Source organism: Streptopelia decaocto (genome assembly GCF_964273445.1).
Source record: "Streptopelia decaocto genome assembly, contig: HAP1_SCAFFOLD_344, whole genome shotgun sequence".
Lineage (NCBI taxonomy): Eukaryota > Metazoa > Chordata > Aves > Columbiformes > Columbidae > Streptopelia > Streptopelia decaocto.
This window is the reverse complement of record NW_028116636.1, coordinates 53,960-71,230: the sequence shown is the minus strand read 5'-3', so window position 1 is coordinate 71,230 and position 17,271 is coordinate 53,960. Positions and strand designations below refer to the sequence as shown.

The 17,271-nt window shown below is 55.9% G+C and overlaps 1 long non-coding RNA gene across 1 annotated transcript; it reads left to right on the top strand.

Annotated features, from left to right (window-relative positions):
* Positions 1-12,972: 12,972 nt before the first annotated feature.
* On the top strand, positions 12,973-16,138 carry LOC309452123. The gene is made up of 3 exons (XR_014186446.1): positions 12,973-13,356; positions 14,245-14,375; positions 15,469-16,138. It is a non-coding gene; the product is annotated as an uncharacterized lncRNA (long non-coding RNA).
* Positions 16,139-17,271: the final 1,133 nt, after the last annotated feature.

Genomic DNA, 17,271 nt, shown 5'->3' with positions numbered 1-17,271 from the left:
TCCTGCAAGGGCTTTTTGGAGCTGCAGAGACAGTTCCTGTGCGTGGGTGGAGGGGAAAACAGCTCTTCCATGTCAGCCCTGCCAGGGAGCAGCAGCGCTTGTTCTTCCAGAGCTGTTCTGGTTCCACTCCCACACTCTCCTTCTCATCCCTTGTGTTGGTGCAAGGCCTGAGTGCTCTGGCAGCTTGGTCACCGTCCTGCTGTGTGTCAGTCCTGTGAGCACAGGCAGGGACAGGCAATGGGCACTGCTGTGACAGAGCTGGCCTCACAACAGCCTTTCCAGATAGAAAGGTGATCTCCTATGGGCAATACACGATGGGTTATATCTTCAAGCATATGCTTACGATAGTGTCCCACAGATTCAAACACCAGTGTACAGCTGAACAGCGTGTGTGTGCAGGGCTGGCACACAGCAGTGTCCTCTCACAGCCAGGCTCCTGCCAGAGACCTGCAGGACCAGCAGAGCAGGGGCTGGGCTGTGCCCCTGTTCACTGGACACCCCACAGAATCTGCCCTAGGGCATCGTCATGGACGGGCCCCTCTCAACCACCATTTCTAGTCCTGACTTCTCTCCCCAGCTCACAGAGATTGTTCTTCCCTCCATGGAATGACACTGAATGACTAGGTCAGCACTCCATGTCTGCATTGTACAGATGAGATGTGAGCACGCACATCCTGGATGTGAGGTGAGATGTACCCAGGAGCACAAACAACATCAGCTATTCCTGGGGGTTCCATGAAGGCCTGTGGGACAGACAGTGTCTTGAGGTCACTTCATGTTGGCAGAATCATCCTATGGGAAACTGCCTGAATGCAGCACTGGGTTGTGCTTCCTTGAACTGAGGTCCCCGTGTCCATTCCTCATGATGTGGGACATGTCAGATGAGTGCAGAGCAGGTGACACACCACAGGGCTGAGGTGCCTCCCGTCTTTTGGAAGTGGCACCAGGAGGCCAGAGGGAAACCAAGAGTACGGCCTCTATGTGCAACAGGGAAAGATTCCGTCTCTGAACACCCCTGGGTGCAGAAGGAGTTCACGAGGCCAGCTCAGACTTGGATGGCAGACAGAACTTGACATTTCTGTGTGTGACTCCAAGAACGAACAGTGCCTTGGTGATATTCATCTCAGCTGCTGGAACGGCTCATTGCAAGTGTTCCTGTCTGCTACATCACCCTTGCCCATGATCCTGGGTTGTGCTCTCAAAAGTACCAGAGCACTCAGAGAGGTTCTGGGGTCCTTGGAAAAGCAGACATCCGACCCAACTTCAAGAAGGGCTCTTTATTAAAATCCAGCCATTTTCCTCAAGAGGAGCTGCTCCTCCACCTGGTTTAGCGCCAGCAGCACAGGGCTCTCAGGGTCCATCGAGATCTTGACCGCTTCCATGAAGAGCACACGATGACAATGGTCTCAGTTGCCAGGGAGCAGATGGAGGGTTCGCTGTCCTCCTCCAAGGGCTGAAGGGCTGCAACAGAAAGAAGCAGAGCCCAGATGAGCTCCCATGGCTGCAGAGACCCCCAGGCATCCCCTCCCGACCACGCTCCCTACTCACCGCTGCAGATCTCAGACAGACTCTCCTTGCTTGGGTCTCTCAGGTGCCGCACAGCCAGCCCTGGGCACAGAGTTCCGTCAGCCCCTGCTCCCTCCCCTCATCAGGGCTGACCCCAGGGGAGAGCAGGAGCCGAGATGCTGGGACCGAGCGAGGCGGCCACCACGGCCACCTGCATGGGCAGGGCTGGGAGGGGAGGCCAAGGCCCTGCCCGGGGCAGCCGGTGCTCTGGCAGCCACAGGGCTGCTCCTTGTGCCAGGACAGCGGCGGGGACTGGGGCCAGGCTGCTGAAAGAGGGACCCAGCGGCTGTGACTCACCAATGAACCTCACGGCCGCCTCTCGCAAGCTGGCCTGAGCATCCCTCAGGTACGGCAGGCTCAGGCTCAAGAGCTCTTGAGCTCTGCTCCTGTCCCGCTCCAGCTGGAGAGAGCACAAGGGTGTGAGCACGTCACTGTCCCTCCCCAGCTGGCCGGACCAGTCCCTCCCCACAACAACCCACATTCCCCTTCCCCCCCGGCCATCCCCGTGTTCCAGCCAGGAGCACTGTGGGGCTGAGAGAGAGACACAGGCTGAGGGGTCCCAGGGGTGCTGAGAGCCCTCCCTCCCGCTGGCTGCGGGGCAGAGGGAAGAGCCCCTGGGGGCTCTGTTCTTGACGACAGGGAACAAGGATGCAGCTCGGGGCTGCAGCAGGACAGGCGAGGCACATCTGCAGAGCCCACAGCACAGACATGTGGAGCAGCCCTGTCCAGCCTGGGCCCTGGGCCTTGGGGGTTGTCCTCACCAAGCTCTCTCCAATCCGCCATGTCTGCTCTGTCTGCACCAGGTGTCTGAGCTGTTTCCACCTGAGCAGTTCTGCGGCACCGAGGAGGGCTTCCCTGGCAACCTACGGAACAGCAGAAGCTGGGAGATGGCACCACGTTCTGGGGCAGGAGACCTGGTGTCCCCCTGCTCTGGGCTTTGTTCCTGGGGTGATTCTGCCCTTAGGGACCGGGGACATGCCCTGGCCCAAGCGCCCAGGGGTCTCTTCCCTGCATCACTGCTTGGCTTTGAAATCTGTACCTTGGCCACACTCAGCACTTGGTCACTCATGCGGAAGAAGAGAGGGAGCAGGCCAAGTCGCACTGTGTTCTTCATCTCCCTCTTGTCGTTCCACACCACCATCTTCATCAGGTCTCTGAAGAGGCTGATGGAGCTCGCTCTCAGCTGGCTCAGCTCCTGGGAGGGAGCAGCACAGTAGGACCTGAGCACCAGCAGCTCTCTGCCCACGGGGAGCAGAAGCTCCTGCATGGCTGATGGGAGGGGAGATGCTCCAGGGCGGCATTGTGCACACTGCAGTTGTGGCCAGATCTGCGGCCCTGGGTGCGTGAAGGGCCACTCAAGGGACTTGCTCAGGCAGTGCCTGTGCCTCAAAACGCCGTCCCAGCATCCCCCAGCAGCCTCAGCAGCCATGGTGGGGAGGAGCTGTGGGAGCAGCTGGCAGGGAGAAGCTGGGCTGGGCTGCAGAATGCAGAAACCATCCCACAAGAGCCCCAGGGAGAAAGGAGAGAAGCCCCTTCTTTGAGTGGCTGGGCAGAAGGGCAGCTGTCATTGTCCAGTGCCCACCCGCGGGGCTCAGGCTTATACATCAGCCTTATACATCAGCCTTACGTCATCAAAGAAGGGCAGGAGAAATTCTGCCAGCAGCACAGCGATGGGACTGGCCTCCTCCCTCTCCAGCTGAGCCATCACAGCTCTGAAGACCACCAGAGCCTTCATCCTGATGGCCTTATTGCCATACTGCAGGACCCACATCAGGTCTGGCAGCATGACCTTCATCTTTCTGGCCTGTATGAAGAAGAGAGTTGCCCTTTTGGGACCAGGTCCATGTGTGGAGAGCTCCCCAGGCAGCCCCCAGGCCCCACCATGGCAGGGAGGGCCTTTGGAGCAGGCACCCCAGCGCCTGACTGCCAGCCAAGGCCAAGCCCGAACCCACTGCCCCGGCCCTTGGCTGCCACCATGGCTGCCCTTGGCGACACCCTACTCACCATCTCGTCTCTCTGTGACAGCGTCATCATGCCCCTGAGCAACAGGGAGAGCACCGTTGGCCTTCGTTGCCTCAGAAACCTCATAACTAGGTACATTGGAGCAAACTCCTCCTCTTGCAGATCACTGCTGGCCAGTATCTGAAAGCAAGCCAGCAGTGAGTGACCGGCAGAGCTGCTGGGGCTTCTGGCACCGTGCAGCTCCTGGGGCACCAGGAGCTTCTTCCAGTAACTCACAGCCAAGCGAAGGATGGCGGTGTCCTCCCGGTGTGTATACAGGACCCTATAGTGCCGGTCCTGGAGTTGGATGTGCAGCTCCTTCAACACGTTCTGCAGGGTCTGGGGCACGGAGAACATCACCTCCCACAGTGCCAGGGCAGTGCTGCAAGAGAGCGCTCTGTCAGCAGGGCAGCCTGGGCCACAGCAGCGTGTCTGGGCTCCGCGCTGCAGGACGCCTGGGATGCCCTGGGCAGCAGCAGAGGCTGAGCTGGTGCTCCCGTGGAGCTGGCAGAAGCGCAGTGGGGGGCTCTGGGCTGGCTTGCTCAGCTGTGGCTGCTGTGGGCCTGGCTGACCCCAGCGCTGGAAAGCGTGGTGGGATGGAGGGTCCTGCTCCTCGGGGGTGTCCTGCAGGATTCCTTGGCGCTGGCAGCCAGAGTGTCTCCGGGCCCCTTTCCCCACAGGGAACAAGGCCTCATGGCTTTTGGGGCCGGTACCTGTCTCCTGGTGGTGCGATTGTCAGCAGCGTCGACACCACCTCCCCAGGGCACTTGTCAGCCAGGGGGACAATTAGGGTCTCAACACTCTGTTGGGCTGGTGCCGTGCTGATGCACTCCAGGGTTTTATAGATGCAGCTCGTGATCTTTGGCACCTGGAGGAGACACAGGTGAGGATGGTGCTGCCACTGGAGTGCAGCCATTTCCTCAGCTTTCCTTGCCATCCCTCTCTGCCACCTTCATGTGGCTTCATTTTACTGGGATTTGAGAGGAAGAGATGGATGGAAGGAGGAACAAGGCCTGACAGGGCCGAAGGGCAGGACAATCCAGCCAAAGGCCACTTACATCCACCAGCCAGAAATCGCAGTCTCTCTTGACCATGTCCAGCATGTTTCTGGCCATCGCCTTGTCAAAGGTGCTGGAGTCGCTCATGGCCTCGATGAACACCAGGACTATGTCTGTTTTCTCAGAAGGCTGGAGGTATTCTGCAAAGAGCTAAGGGAGGAAGGGAGGCAGCAAAGCCAAGTCACACCGAGTGCCCCGGTGCTGCTGCGTAGCCGGGCAGTGCCAGCAGCCCTGCAGAGCCGCCCGGCGGTGCTGCGGCAGTGCCCGCAGCAAAGCTGGCAGCAGGGGCAGCAGTGACTGCTGGGGAGGAGGAGAAGAGAGGCCCGGGGAGAGGGAGGAGGGTTGGGGTCCTGGGCACAGGCTGCTGGCCCTGCCGTGAACCTGGGGTTGCTGGTGGCCAGCAGGACTGGGGCTGCTGCTGGGACACTGGAGAGCAGCCCTCGCATCGTCCCTGCTTGGGGACAGCAGGAACCCTCTCAGCAGGGACAGGGAGGCCACGCCAGCCCCCTGATTGTGGAGGCCTTTGTTCACACGAGTCCCCTGCTGGTGCCACCAACAAGAGTGCCAGCAGGAGCTCTTTACCATGACGTCGGGTTTTAGCCAATCCTCAGAGGAGCTGTCGGGATCTTCCAAGTGGGGCTGTCGTGCTTGATTCCTCCTGTCTGAACAGCAGGGAAACAGAGAGAACTCAGTAAAGCACAGCAGCTTTGTCAGCAAGCTTCCCAAAGCACCCCGAGATCTGCCCTCGTGATGGCAGGGCATAAGTGGGCAAGGAGAATTCTGGAGGGCATCAGGAACAGCTTCTTGCTACAAGCACCGGAAGCTCTAGCCAGGAGGACTCAGAGATAGACCTGCTCTTCACTGGCAGGAAAACCATGGCTTTGGGTCATGGCAATCAGCTGTATGTTTGGGTCTGGGAACCACAGAACAGCGGGCTTCAGGATCCCGAAAGGAGGGAGGAAGGAGAGCAGCAGAGAACAGATCCCAGACTTTGGGAGAGGGCTCAGCTGCTGCAGCAAAATGGCAGCTGGGATGCTACGGGAAGCAGCTGGGAAGGACAAAGGAGGTGAGGAACAGGAGCAGACCCATTGGGAGATGTCTGTGTGTAGAGGGATCGAGCCCAACACAACTTCTCTTACTGTTTTGTCCAGCCAAGAAGACAGAAAGGTGCTGCACTGCATCTCGAGCCAGAGTTCTTGCCTCTTCCCAGGAATGTTGGAAAAGGAGGAGATGCCCCAGCAGCTGTCCCAGCTCTGGGATCTGGATGTCTCTATAGCTGACAGGGCCGTGTATGTCTGTCCTAGAGCGGCACCAGGCCTGGGCGAGGGAGACAGAACAGCAGGAGGGTTGAGGGCAGGCGGCTTTGCCAAAGCCCTGAACCCAAGCGCGTGTCCAGGGCTCCGTGGGCAGGCAGGACTGTCCAGGGCCATGCTGGTCACAGCTCCCAGAGCAGCTGGGTGGGCAACAGCCCCGCGTGGGGAGAGCTGCAGGCTGCTCTGGGGTGCAGGGATGGGCAAACGGTCTGGCCAGAGGGTGCCTGGCTCCTTACCCCCAGTGTGGGATTCTCAGCCAACATGAAGCTCAGCCCCTCAATCCTCCCCACGGTCCTCTGCCGCACATGTTCTCTCTCGGAGCTGCTCAGAGTCAAGAGCATCTGGGAAGAGAGAAGCTGCTGGTGAGCACTGGGAGCCGCCACCACTCCAGCAGAAGCAGCACCGCTCAACTCTTGTGCTGGACTGGCCCACTCCATTAAGGGTTCCCCAGGACTCGACCAAAGCCTGTAGCGAGGCTCTTGCCCTGGGGTCCCTGGCAGGCTTGGGGCACATGCCCCAGGCCAGCCCTGTGGCCAGGCAGGAAGGCAGATGCCACCCTCTGCGGCCACTGTGCTGCGGAAGAGCCTGGAGGGCAGCCCCTGGTTCCCCGGGGAGGTGGGCACCCTCCCGGCAGCGCTCTCTGCACGGCACGGGGTGGGACTGTCACCTCCAGAGTGGACACCCCGTCCCCCAGGGTGAGGAACAGCCCTTGCGAAGCCCAGACTTTGCACATCCAGACCTGGAAGATATTGTGCAGCAGGTCACTGACTCTGGAGGCACGAGAGTTGAGAAGAAACGCCTGCAGCATGTTGTCCATGGACCGCATGGTCTGCAAGAACACAACGGGTTGTGGTCGTGTTTCCTGCCACCCCTCTCACTCCCAGGAGACTGATCTGAACTCCCAGCACTGAGGGACGACTCCCGCGCTGCTGCGCTGTGCCCGGGAGAGACCCGGGGCAAACAATCTGCTCTGGGCAGAGCAGCCTGTGAAACTGGACATGGCCAGGCCCACAGGCAGGGGACGAAGGGATGAGGGTGGGACAGCAGACCTGAGACCCTGCCCTGCCTTGGATCTCTGGTTCTATCGTGGCACGGGGTGGTTGGGGAGCAGACAGAGGGACCGGGGGCTCCTGTAGCTCACGCAGCACTTACTTCTAAGTAGAGGTAACGGTCCATGTCCTCCACTTCTGGTGGAAGCACGAAGACACTGGAGAAGCAGGCTTGGAGCAGCCGTGTCTCCTTGCCCTCCAGCACCCCCTCCACTGCGCTGCAAAGAGAGAGCAGCCAGCCGCACGCTGGTACCTGGAGCAGCGCCTCGAGGCCTCGTGCAGGCGGCCCCGAGAGGGATGGGCAGGTACCTCAGTTCGGCAATGGCACGCATGGCGATCTGCCGCAGCGCCGTGCGCAGTTGGTCCCTGGGCTCCTCTTCCAGCAGCACCTGCAGAGCACAGCCGGGATGGGACCTGCAGCTGCCAGCACCCAGCGCCACCAGCCCCCGGCCCTGCCCAACGCTGTCCTCACAGGGTGCCGGTGCCGCAGTCCTCGACCCCTTCCCCAGAGCCGCCGGGTATCCCCTCACCTCGATATTCTCTGCCAGCTTGTATCTCCGGCAGAAGACATCCAGGCCCCTTGGCGAGCAGTGGCGCCTGCTGGTGTCACACAGGTCACGGATGTCCATAAGAAACCCAATCTTGTGGCTTTCCTCCTGGCAGCCGGGGAGCAGAGAGGCAAACAGGGAGCGTGAGATGGGGACACGCGGCCAGCGGCACCGCAGCATGGGGGTGCAGTGCCCATTAGAGACCTGGGAGCAGCAGCTCTGCCCAGCCTGCACCCTCCAGCACCCGCAGCAGAGCCCCTGTCAGCAGATGCCAGCACAGCCGCCTTTAAAGCGGCCACGGTTACCTTTTCTGGGCTGCTGAGAAAGGACACGATGGAGTCCATGTATCCCCTTAGAAGTCCATTCACAGGTAACGCATCGGCATCTAATAAAGGGGGAGAGCAGGGAGGGCTGCAGAGACGTTTGCAGGCAGGACAGAGCAGAAGGAGATCTGCCCCCCGTCCAGCCGCACGCCCGCTGCCCTGGCACAGTCTCCCCGTGCGTGTCAGGGCTGCAGGGTGCCCGGCAGACGGGCTGCGATGCTCGAGCCAGGCAGGACAGGGAAAGTGCCCGGTGCAGCGGGTGAGGAACTCGCTTCAGACGGGCAGGAAAGGTCCCCGTCCCACAGCACGGCTGCCTCCTGCCCGCCCAGCTGCCTCTCGCTGCCCATGCCCTGCAGCAGGAGCTGGGTCCCCTCTGCCAGCACAGGCTGTGCTGGGGCCGGCTCCCAGCTCGGAGCAGCCCTGGGCTTCAGGCAGCATCATGGCCAACACCTGTGGAACCCCCCTGCCAGCGTGCAGGGAAACGTGGTCCTGGTGTTGAGCAGGGAGCGCTCGCTGGCCCCCGCCCTGCCCAGACAATCAGGGCCCCTCACTCACCCATCTCCAGGTCCTGGGCCATGCACAGCTCCTGGGGCTCTGCTGGAGAGCTGCTCTCCTGGGGAGCCCTGTCCTCCTCCAGGGCCACCACGGGGCAGGTGAGGTGTTTGTCTGCCATCTCGTGGGTTTGGGGACAGAGGTATGGGTGAGGAATTGGGAAGACTTGGTGAAACACCACGAGTCTGCCAAGGGCAGCCGGGAAAGACGTGGGCTGCACTTGGGGAGTCCTCAGCACAAGTCTGCCGGGGGCAGAGGGGAGTCTGCCAGGGGCAGCTAAAGTGAGGGTATGGTTGGACTCGATGATCTTAAAGGTTCGCTTCCAACCAAAAAGATTCTCTAATTCTCAAACTCAATGAAAGACGTGGGCTACGCTCGGGGGCTCTCGCCAGCTCCGTGCTCGCACCCTGTCTCGTCACCGTCCTGCCGGACAGTGTGGGCTGGGGCTGCAGCTGCGCTGAGCACAGGCAGGGCAGTGGGTGTCACCATGTGAGGTCACAAAGGGCCCCACTGTGACCCTGCGCCTGGGGAGCGAGGGGCAGCATGTCCCGTTGGGAGGAACAGGCCAGTTCAGCCCTGGGCACCTGGGTGCTCTCAGGTGTCTCCAGGTCCCCCTTTGCCCTCATGTCCCCTCGGGACTGCCCTGTTGCCCTGTGGTATGTTCCAGAGCCCCGTGTTCACCTGACTGGCTGATCTGAACAGCAGTGAAGCTGCTCCTTTAGTGGGTTTGTAGAGATTTCTAGGGAACTCCAAGGGTGGGCAGCAGAGGGGATGGGCTTTGTGTGCTGTCTCACCGCTTACAGAAGCTCTCAGTGGCTTGAGGATAAACTGACCATATAACCAAGTGACAAACTGTTGGAGCGGGCAGAGCACAAAAGGAGGAAGCCAGGTGGTGGGGGGTGAAAAAGGTGGAAAGGCTGAGGTACTAAATGCCTTCTTCACCTCAGTCTTTAACAGTCAGAACAGTTGTGCTCCAGGTACCCGGCCCCTGGAAGCAGAAGACAGACATGGGGAGCAGAGTGAAGCCCCAATGATCCAAGGGGAAATGGTTGGCAACCTGCTACACCACTTGGAAACGCACAAGTCTGTGGGGCCAGATGGGATACACCCGAGGGTTCTGAGGGAACTGGCGGAGGGGATCACTGAGCCACTTTCCATTATTTACCTGCAGGAGGGCAAGAGACACAGAGAATATCGCTGCTTTCCCTTATTAAATTCATCAGTGGCCACACAGTGACTTTGTTTCTCGTTTAACTGTTCCTGCAGTAGTAACAGCTCATTATGGGGCCCTTGAATTGCCTTACAGGTCTGGGCTGAGTTTTGATCTGGACTGTTGCTGTGCTTGGCAGCTGCTGTCCTTGCAGACCAGATGAACTCACTCCTGCCACCCTGCCTGGCAGTTCATTCCATCCACGTCACAGCTCTGTCTGCAGCACTGACAGCTCCAGCTCCCCAGTCAGGTCCCTGGCTGAGGACATTGCCTCACATCTGGGCTGAACCACCCCAGCTGTGGCACCAGCCCAGCTCTGACCTGCACAAGAAACCTGGTACCAAGTGTCCAAGAGCCCATGTGTGCAAAGGCTTTGAATCAGAGCACAGACATGACATGGCCAAAGATTGCTGAATGTCTCTCTAGACCTGGGAGTATAAAACCAGAATAAAATTACTAAATCCATTCAACTGAAGATATTCCTCCTTCAGCTTGGAGAAATTAGATCCTTTGCTGTAACCTTCCTGGTGTCCTGTCTAATGATGGGACAAGAAGAGATGATTTTCATACCAGTTTATTTTCTAAGAGGAAGAATATAATGCTGGCAAGAAGTGTCTGTGCAGAGGAGAGAGAATCAACATCACTGATTACTTGAAGCTGTTTGAAAGGTTGTGTCCCCGGAGCCCCAGGGACACCTGGAGGGAGCCCAGAGGGGACAGAGAAAGGGACATCATGTGCTGCTCCTGTGCTGCTGAGCTGGGCTGGGCTCCTGGGACACAGGGAGCTCATGGCAGCGGCAGCGCTGCAGAGAGACAGCTCTGCCCAGGAGCAGCTCCTCTGTAAAGCGCAGCAGGGCTGAGGGCTCTGCCTGCAGCACCGAGGGCACAGGAGACAGGCAGAGAGAGGTTAAAGACAACATGGGGTGGAGGATGCTGAGAGATCACTGGGAGACAAATCTTCACAGCCCTGAAAAGAGTAAGTCTCTGGCCATAGCCCAATTCAGCTGCAGTTCCTGGAGAGATGCTAAAGCTGGAACATTCCACAAGCTGTGGCATCTGTCAGGAGGGACGTTGCAGTTTCTCCAGTGTAGAGAAAACATGTTATATAGAAGTGAGTTTCTCTGCTGCACCTTCAGAGGGACATTTCTAATGGTCTCTTTCAAGGAGAAGGTAAAGGAAGAGGTTACAGTAAAGCTAAGGAGCTTTCCCAAGTCCTTATTTTCAATTTCTTTCTCTTGGGGAATTTGAGAGGAGAAAAGGAAGAGTAGCTCTCATACTTGAACAAATCACTGAGACCACTCAGCTGTAACTACAAGCAGTTAGTAGGTCTGATAGGAGCCTCCTGATGAGCCTTCATACACTCCTCTGCCCATGGACAGATGCAGCATCGCCTTTGCTGGACCCAGCAGGATCACCCACCTGTCTTTGTTTTCAACCTGCAAACAGGAAGATGCTCCCAAGCAGTGCCCTGCAAACAGGCAGGTGTCTGTAGGGCCAGGGGGAGGGCACAGAGTTTGGGATGGGGTCTGTGAGCACTGACAGGGAAAAGACATGGGACAGGGAATCACCTCCCAGGAGGAAAATCTCCTGGCAGCAGGGACATGATCTGGGAAGGAGGAGAAAAACCAGAGCTCTTGTGGGAGGGAGGATGTAGAAATCTCTGATTGATCCCCTGCAGGTCAGATCCCTCCTGTGAGCAGCCCCCTGGCCTCCTGTCCCACCCAGCAAAGCCTCTGCCCTCAGGGCCGGGGGCTCCAAGGCATGAAGCAGCTCCTGTGCAGCCAGAGCTCCAGTTCCTCTGCAGAGCACAGGGGCTGAGAGCAGCTGCCCGGCAGTGTTGGTGTCTGGGAGGTGGCTGCACAGCTGGGGAAGGGTGACGCTGTCTGAGTGCCCGGCTGCCTCTGCCCTGGCCTCTCTCACACCCACCCTCACCGCATTTTCCTTCCTGCTCCCCTGCTCTGGGTCACTGCTGTTGGGATCTTGTTCTTGCTGTCAGGCTCTCTGGGGATGGCAGTTTCAGCTGCAGAGTCACAGCCTGATCTTGTGGGTCCTTTCCTGCAGATGTGTCCATGGGAACACATATCCCAGCTTTGCTCTGACCTGTGGGGTGTGGGCAATGAAGTTTGTGAGGCTGGACAGCAAACTGAGACTCCCTGAATCAAATGCTATCAGGACACTTTGCTATCTCCTTGAGGTTTCCTTCCAAGCTGTGAGTTTCCCTCCAGGATACAAACCTGTCCTACAACATCTTCGTATTATCTCAATACCCAGTGGAGAACCACAGAGATCCTACAAGAAAGAAAATATTGCTGGGTTTGTGAAATGAGCCATGTGTGTCCTGGGCTAAACGTGGGGTGCTGAGACCTTAGAAAACAGTGAGATGTGTAGTGGTCTGAGGAGGATATGTGTACCCTGGCCCAATAAAGTGAACTATGCTCTATCACTCACATTGAGTCGTCTCAGCTTGTTCCTCCACCGCTCGCAAGCTTTGTTTTGGAAGACATCGGGTTTGGGATGGTAAGGAAGCTGTAACTACTCCCGGGCCGGGCGGGGGGGCGGGGCCCGGTGGCGGGCGCGGACGGGATTGGCTCCTGTGCGGGATGGGCGGGGCCATGCTGCAGAAGCGCGTGGGCCGAGGAGCGCTGAGGAACCTCAGGGAGGAGATGGCGTCGGGGAGGCTGCAGTGGGCAATGCTGAGGTAGCTCAGGATGGGATGGCACTAAGGTGTGGTTTCAAAGGGAAATGCTGAGGTACCTTGAGGAATGGATGCTGGGCTGGGAACTGTGAACACATCAGATTGGTTAAGAGAGTGTTCATGACAGAAATTTGTGCAGTGAAGTATTCCAGCAAAGAGAGGGAGAAGAGCAAAACAGATCAGGCCTCCTAGGATGCCTGCAGGTTTGGGGACAGGGATGATGAGGTTGTTAATCCGGTCCTAACTGTTTCTTTCTCTGTCCCTCTCTTGCAGCACCTGACTGAATGGAGGAGCAAGTGGACGGGAAGTTCCTGCGCCACACACAGATCACATTTATTACTCTCGCCCTCAGAGACCCGGAGATCCAAACCGTTCCCATGGTGCCTTGAAGCAGCCTGTGCTCATGCGCTTCTCCCGGGGAGAAGGCGGAATGGCAGTGACGGCCACGTTAAGCCACAGGGTGCACACTCTGCAGCTGTCAAGCCCAGCTCTGCGTTAGCTCACACCTGCGATTTTGCACCGCACACGCAGATTTGAGTTGTTGCTGGCTGTTGCAGCGTTTGGCTTTGGTGAGGACAGCGTGTGATTGTCAGCAGTTGGTGTAGGTGGAATCTTGAGGAGACAGCGATATTTCCGTGCCAGAACTGGTTGGTGTTTGCATGGTATTGTGGCGGTTGTTCCCGCAGGCGATCAGTGCTGGAGTATTATTGCAGGATGAGGGGATTTTGGAGGCTTGTCTGTGAGATGCACTAGAGGCAGCAGTTGAAAGTGGAAGGCTGAGATTTGGAGAGTTTGTCGGTGGGTTTGGGGCGGTTGTCAGCTGAAGAGTTGGCTGTTTGCAGGTGAGGTGTAGGGCAGACTGACTTTGCCTGGGCGGCGCAACTGGCTGGGTGTGCAGAGCTGAGGAGAGCGGGCTGCTGCGGGGGACCCTAAAGCTGGAGACCCAGCCGGCAGCTCCAGACGCTCCCGCTGCCGGGCAGGGCCGTGCAGGCCAGTGCCCTGGGGCACAGCGACGGGACCCTCCGCACGTACCAGAGAGCAGGTGAGGACCGCGGGCATTTGTACTGAGCTGTGACATCTCTGACCCGTGACATTGGGGTCCAGCAAGTACCAAAGAGCAGGTGAGGACCGTGGGCATTGGTACTGAGCTGTGACATCTCTAACCCGTGACATTGGGGTCCAGCAAGTACCAGAGAGCAGGTGAGGACCGCGGGCATTTGTACTGAGCTGTGACATCTCTGACCCGTGACATTGGGGTCCAGCAAGTACCAAAGAGCAGGTGAGGACCGTGGGCATTGGTACTGAGCTGTGACATCTCTAACCCGTGACATTGGGGTCCAGCAAGTACCAAAGAGCAGGTGAGGACCGCGGGCATTTGTACTGAGCTGTGACATCTCTGACCCGTGACATTGGGGTCCAGCAAGTACCAAAGAGCAGGTGAGGACCGTGGGCATTGGTGCTGAGCTGTGACATCTCTGACCCGTGACATTGGGGTCCAGCAAGTACCAAAGAGCAGGTGAGGACCGTGGGCATTGGTACTGAGCTGTGACATCTCTAACCCATGACATTGGGGTCCAGCAAGTACCAGAGAGCAGGTGAGGACCGTGGGCATTTGTACTGAGCTGTGACATCTCTAACCTGTGACATTGGGGTCCAGCAAGTACCAAAGAGCAGGTGAGGACCGTGGGCATTTGTACTGAGCTGTGACATCTCTAACCTGTGACATTGGGGTCCAGCCTGAGCAGGACACGTGCGGAAGCTGTGCTGCAGGGAGGGCAGAGCTGAGGGGAAGGGCTGTGCGAGGGGCTGGTGCCAAGGCAAGGCGGGCGCGCTGTGGGGTGTGGGGAGGTGTCAGCCCCGGACTCAGCCCCTGTCTGACTGTAGTGCCCTTGGGCTGGTGTAGCTCAGTCCTCCGTGTGTTTCTCTTCAGGGGGAGCAGCGTGCAAAGGAAAAGCAAGGAAGGAGGTGAACCTGTGAGGAAGAGTGATGGATAAAGAGGGTTGGAGCGCACCTGCCAGTCAAGAGGGATCAAGAAAGAAGACACCGGCGGTGGAACCGCAGGTCAGGAGAGCTCAAGGAAGGAGAAAGGTGATTTTGGCTGTATGGGTTTTTCTAGCTCACACACCAATGAAGACAGTTTGGATAATAAAAGAAATGTATGCAAAACCAATAATTAAAGGCAGAGAATGTTTATATGCTATGTATGGGGTAGACCTGAAGGTATATTTCTTCCTACAACGAAGGAGAATTCGGAATGGTAATTAATTGAAGATGTGAATTTCCAGATTGCATTGGCAACATACACAGGGAACATATCAGTTCATTAACCTCAGCATAAACTGTGGGCTGAAATTGGTAATTTACCATTGTACGGCAAATGCTGCTGTCAGCAATGACCAGTAAGCGACAAGACTGTATTTACTGGTGCCTCTGGTCGCTCACGTAAAGTTGTAATTACATGGCTAAACTCAGATACCCAGTGCTGCAAACACAAGGTAGAAAAAGAGACCAAGGGTCCAACAAGTTCTTGAGCTGACAGCTGTTGGGATCGCTTTGAGGTGTTCTGTAACAAACCTTTGAATGTTGTAACTGACTCATATTATGCAGCTGGCGTACTTAACCGCCTGGAAGCTTCTTTTCTTAAGGGAGAGGATAATCCTCTTTCGATGGCTGAATTGAGAATGCTATGGTTTCTAATAGATCATAGACATCATGGTTATTATGCAATGCACACCCGCTCTCGCACTGCCCTTCCAGGACCTCTTGCGAAGGCAATAGGAGGGCCGATGCACGAGCTGTGCCGCTCACTGTGCCTAAAGCCTTGGAGCAAGCTATATTATCACATAAATTCTTTCACCAGAGTGCAAAGGCGTTAAAACGGCAATTTCAAATTACAGTGGATCAGGCCAGGAGCGTTCTTTTGTCCTGCCCTGATTGCCAACAGTTGGCACCCGTGCCATCCACAGAGGGTGTTAATCCAGGACGGATTAGTGCCAGTGAAGTACGGCCAACTGATGTAACGCACTGTTCTGAATTGGGTAAATACGTACGTGTTTCTGTAGACACTCATTCCAGATTTCTCGTTGCTGCTGCATGCGCTGGTGAAAGAGCACGAGACGTCTGTAACGTTGGTTGACATGTTTTGCTGTTTTAGGAGTTCCACGATATGTAAAACCAGAGGAAAGCAGAACGCACGCTCAATTAGAGGAGGGATTCCCCGAGTGCCCAGTGCGCTGTAATAAAAGTGCCTGCTTTTTAACACTTTCAAAACAGTGTTAAAGAGTCTGTTTGCCGACTTTTCGGTATCGTTTTCTGGCGACGAGGATGGGATAATCTGCCTGACCTCCCGTGGATCCCAGGATCTCTGGGACCTTGTGACGGCACCGGGGAAATCCTGGAAGGGACCACAGATCCTCGGACCAGCTCGGGACGCGGGTAAAACCCCATCAAAGAGATAAGGCACTTTCATTGTCTGGTTTGGTTGGCATGCTGCCTGCGCGAGACGTGGGCGACACCAGCGCGTTGGGTCTGCGCATTCGCGTCTGCGCATTTTGGTAAACTGGGTAACTTGAAAAAAGAAAGAAATAAACAATTAAAGAGAAAAATGAGAAAACAATAAATTAAAGAGAAAAACGAGGGAACAGTAATTTGATAAAGGTACCGTTAGTGATTTTGCTGTTTGTGCCTTAGCAATTGTATAATTGTTTGTGTCTTTAGTGGTTTGTTGTTGTTGTTACTTGTGTCTTGGGTGATTTTATAGTCCAGTACTTATGGTTCACCAATCGTCTGTTATTGTGATTGTGAAGTAGGTAGTGGACAATCGACAGGAGGATTCGGGAGAATCTGACATTGGAAAAGGATCGTTTGCTGTTCAACAGGGAGTCAACCAGGGAGAATCTGATTGAATACTGTAATTAATGGCGGCCACTGTAAATAATATTAATATGCTGCACAGGTCTAGGTGGGTATACTTTGAGATGCGTAGTACAGTAATGTGCTACATGTAATATATATTAAGATATATATTTTAAATCATATATTGCCTATTACATAAGTCATATTACACAATACATAGTGTTACTTATGCATTGTATTTATCCCCTTCAGATCCATTTGTTTTGAAAAAGGATAATCAGGGAAAGAAATGGAAACCAGTAAAAGGTTTGTTGGAGAACAGATATTGGTGTAGAATGCACAGAGAACATGAGATCAGAATTGTCCCTCGGTCAGTCCAGGGTGGGATCCTGATATCCTTATATCGGGGGACAGGCTGAATTGGTATGGACAGTGCATTTTATACGGGATTAGACACGCTGTGCCTAAAGCTGTAAATATGCCAAAACCTTTTGAGATTAAACAGGATCATGAGGAGTCTCCCACTGAGTTTTTACACCGTCTTAAACTGACAGCTCAGTAATATATTAATATAGGTCCTGACTTGGAGAACAGAGAATGAGAATTCTTAGTTGACTGGGAGCTCATTATTCTGTGTTAAACACTATGCAGGGAATATTAAGTAGCGATTCTGTACCAGTTATGGGTGCCACAAAAATTGCCAAACACGGCCCTTTAACCCACTGCTTAGAATGTTTGTATATGGAGTCTGGTACTTATTGATTGTGTACCATGGGTCTTATCTTGTGCACAACGAATGGTTGAAAAAAGCTTTAATGGTGCAATGGCTGTGCGGTTACACGCTGCTATGGCTGCAATTGTTAAACAAAGAAGGGAGATGTGGCAGGGTTGTGACATCAGGCCTGTGAGAAACTGCAAGAGTCACAGCGTGAGAACAAGTGCTGGTGGAATAACACAAGCAGCAAAGACTGTATGGGACATGAACCATCAGGGACAGAGGGATTGATACAGGATCGGTATATCAAGGACAGAGGTACCCAATGTTTCAAATGCAAACCTGAGTTTGTATTAAATGTCTCTCTACATCTTAAAGAGAGTCTGT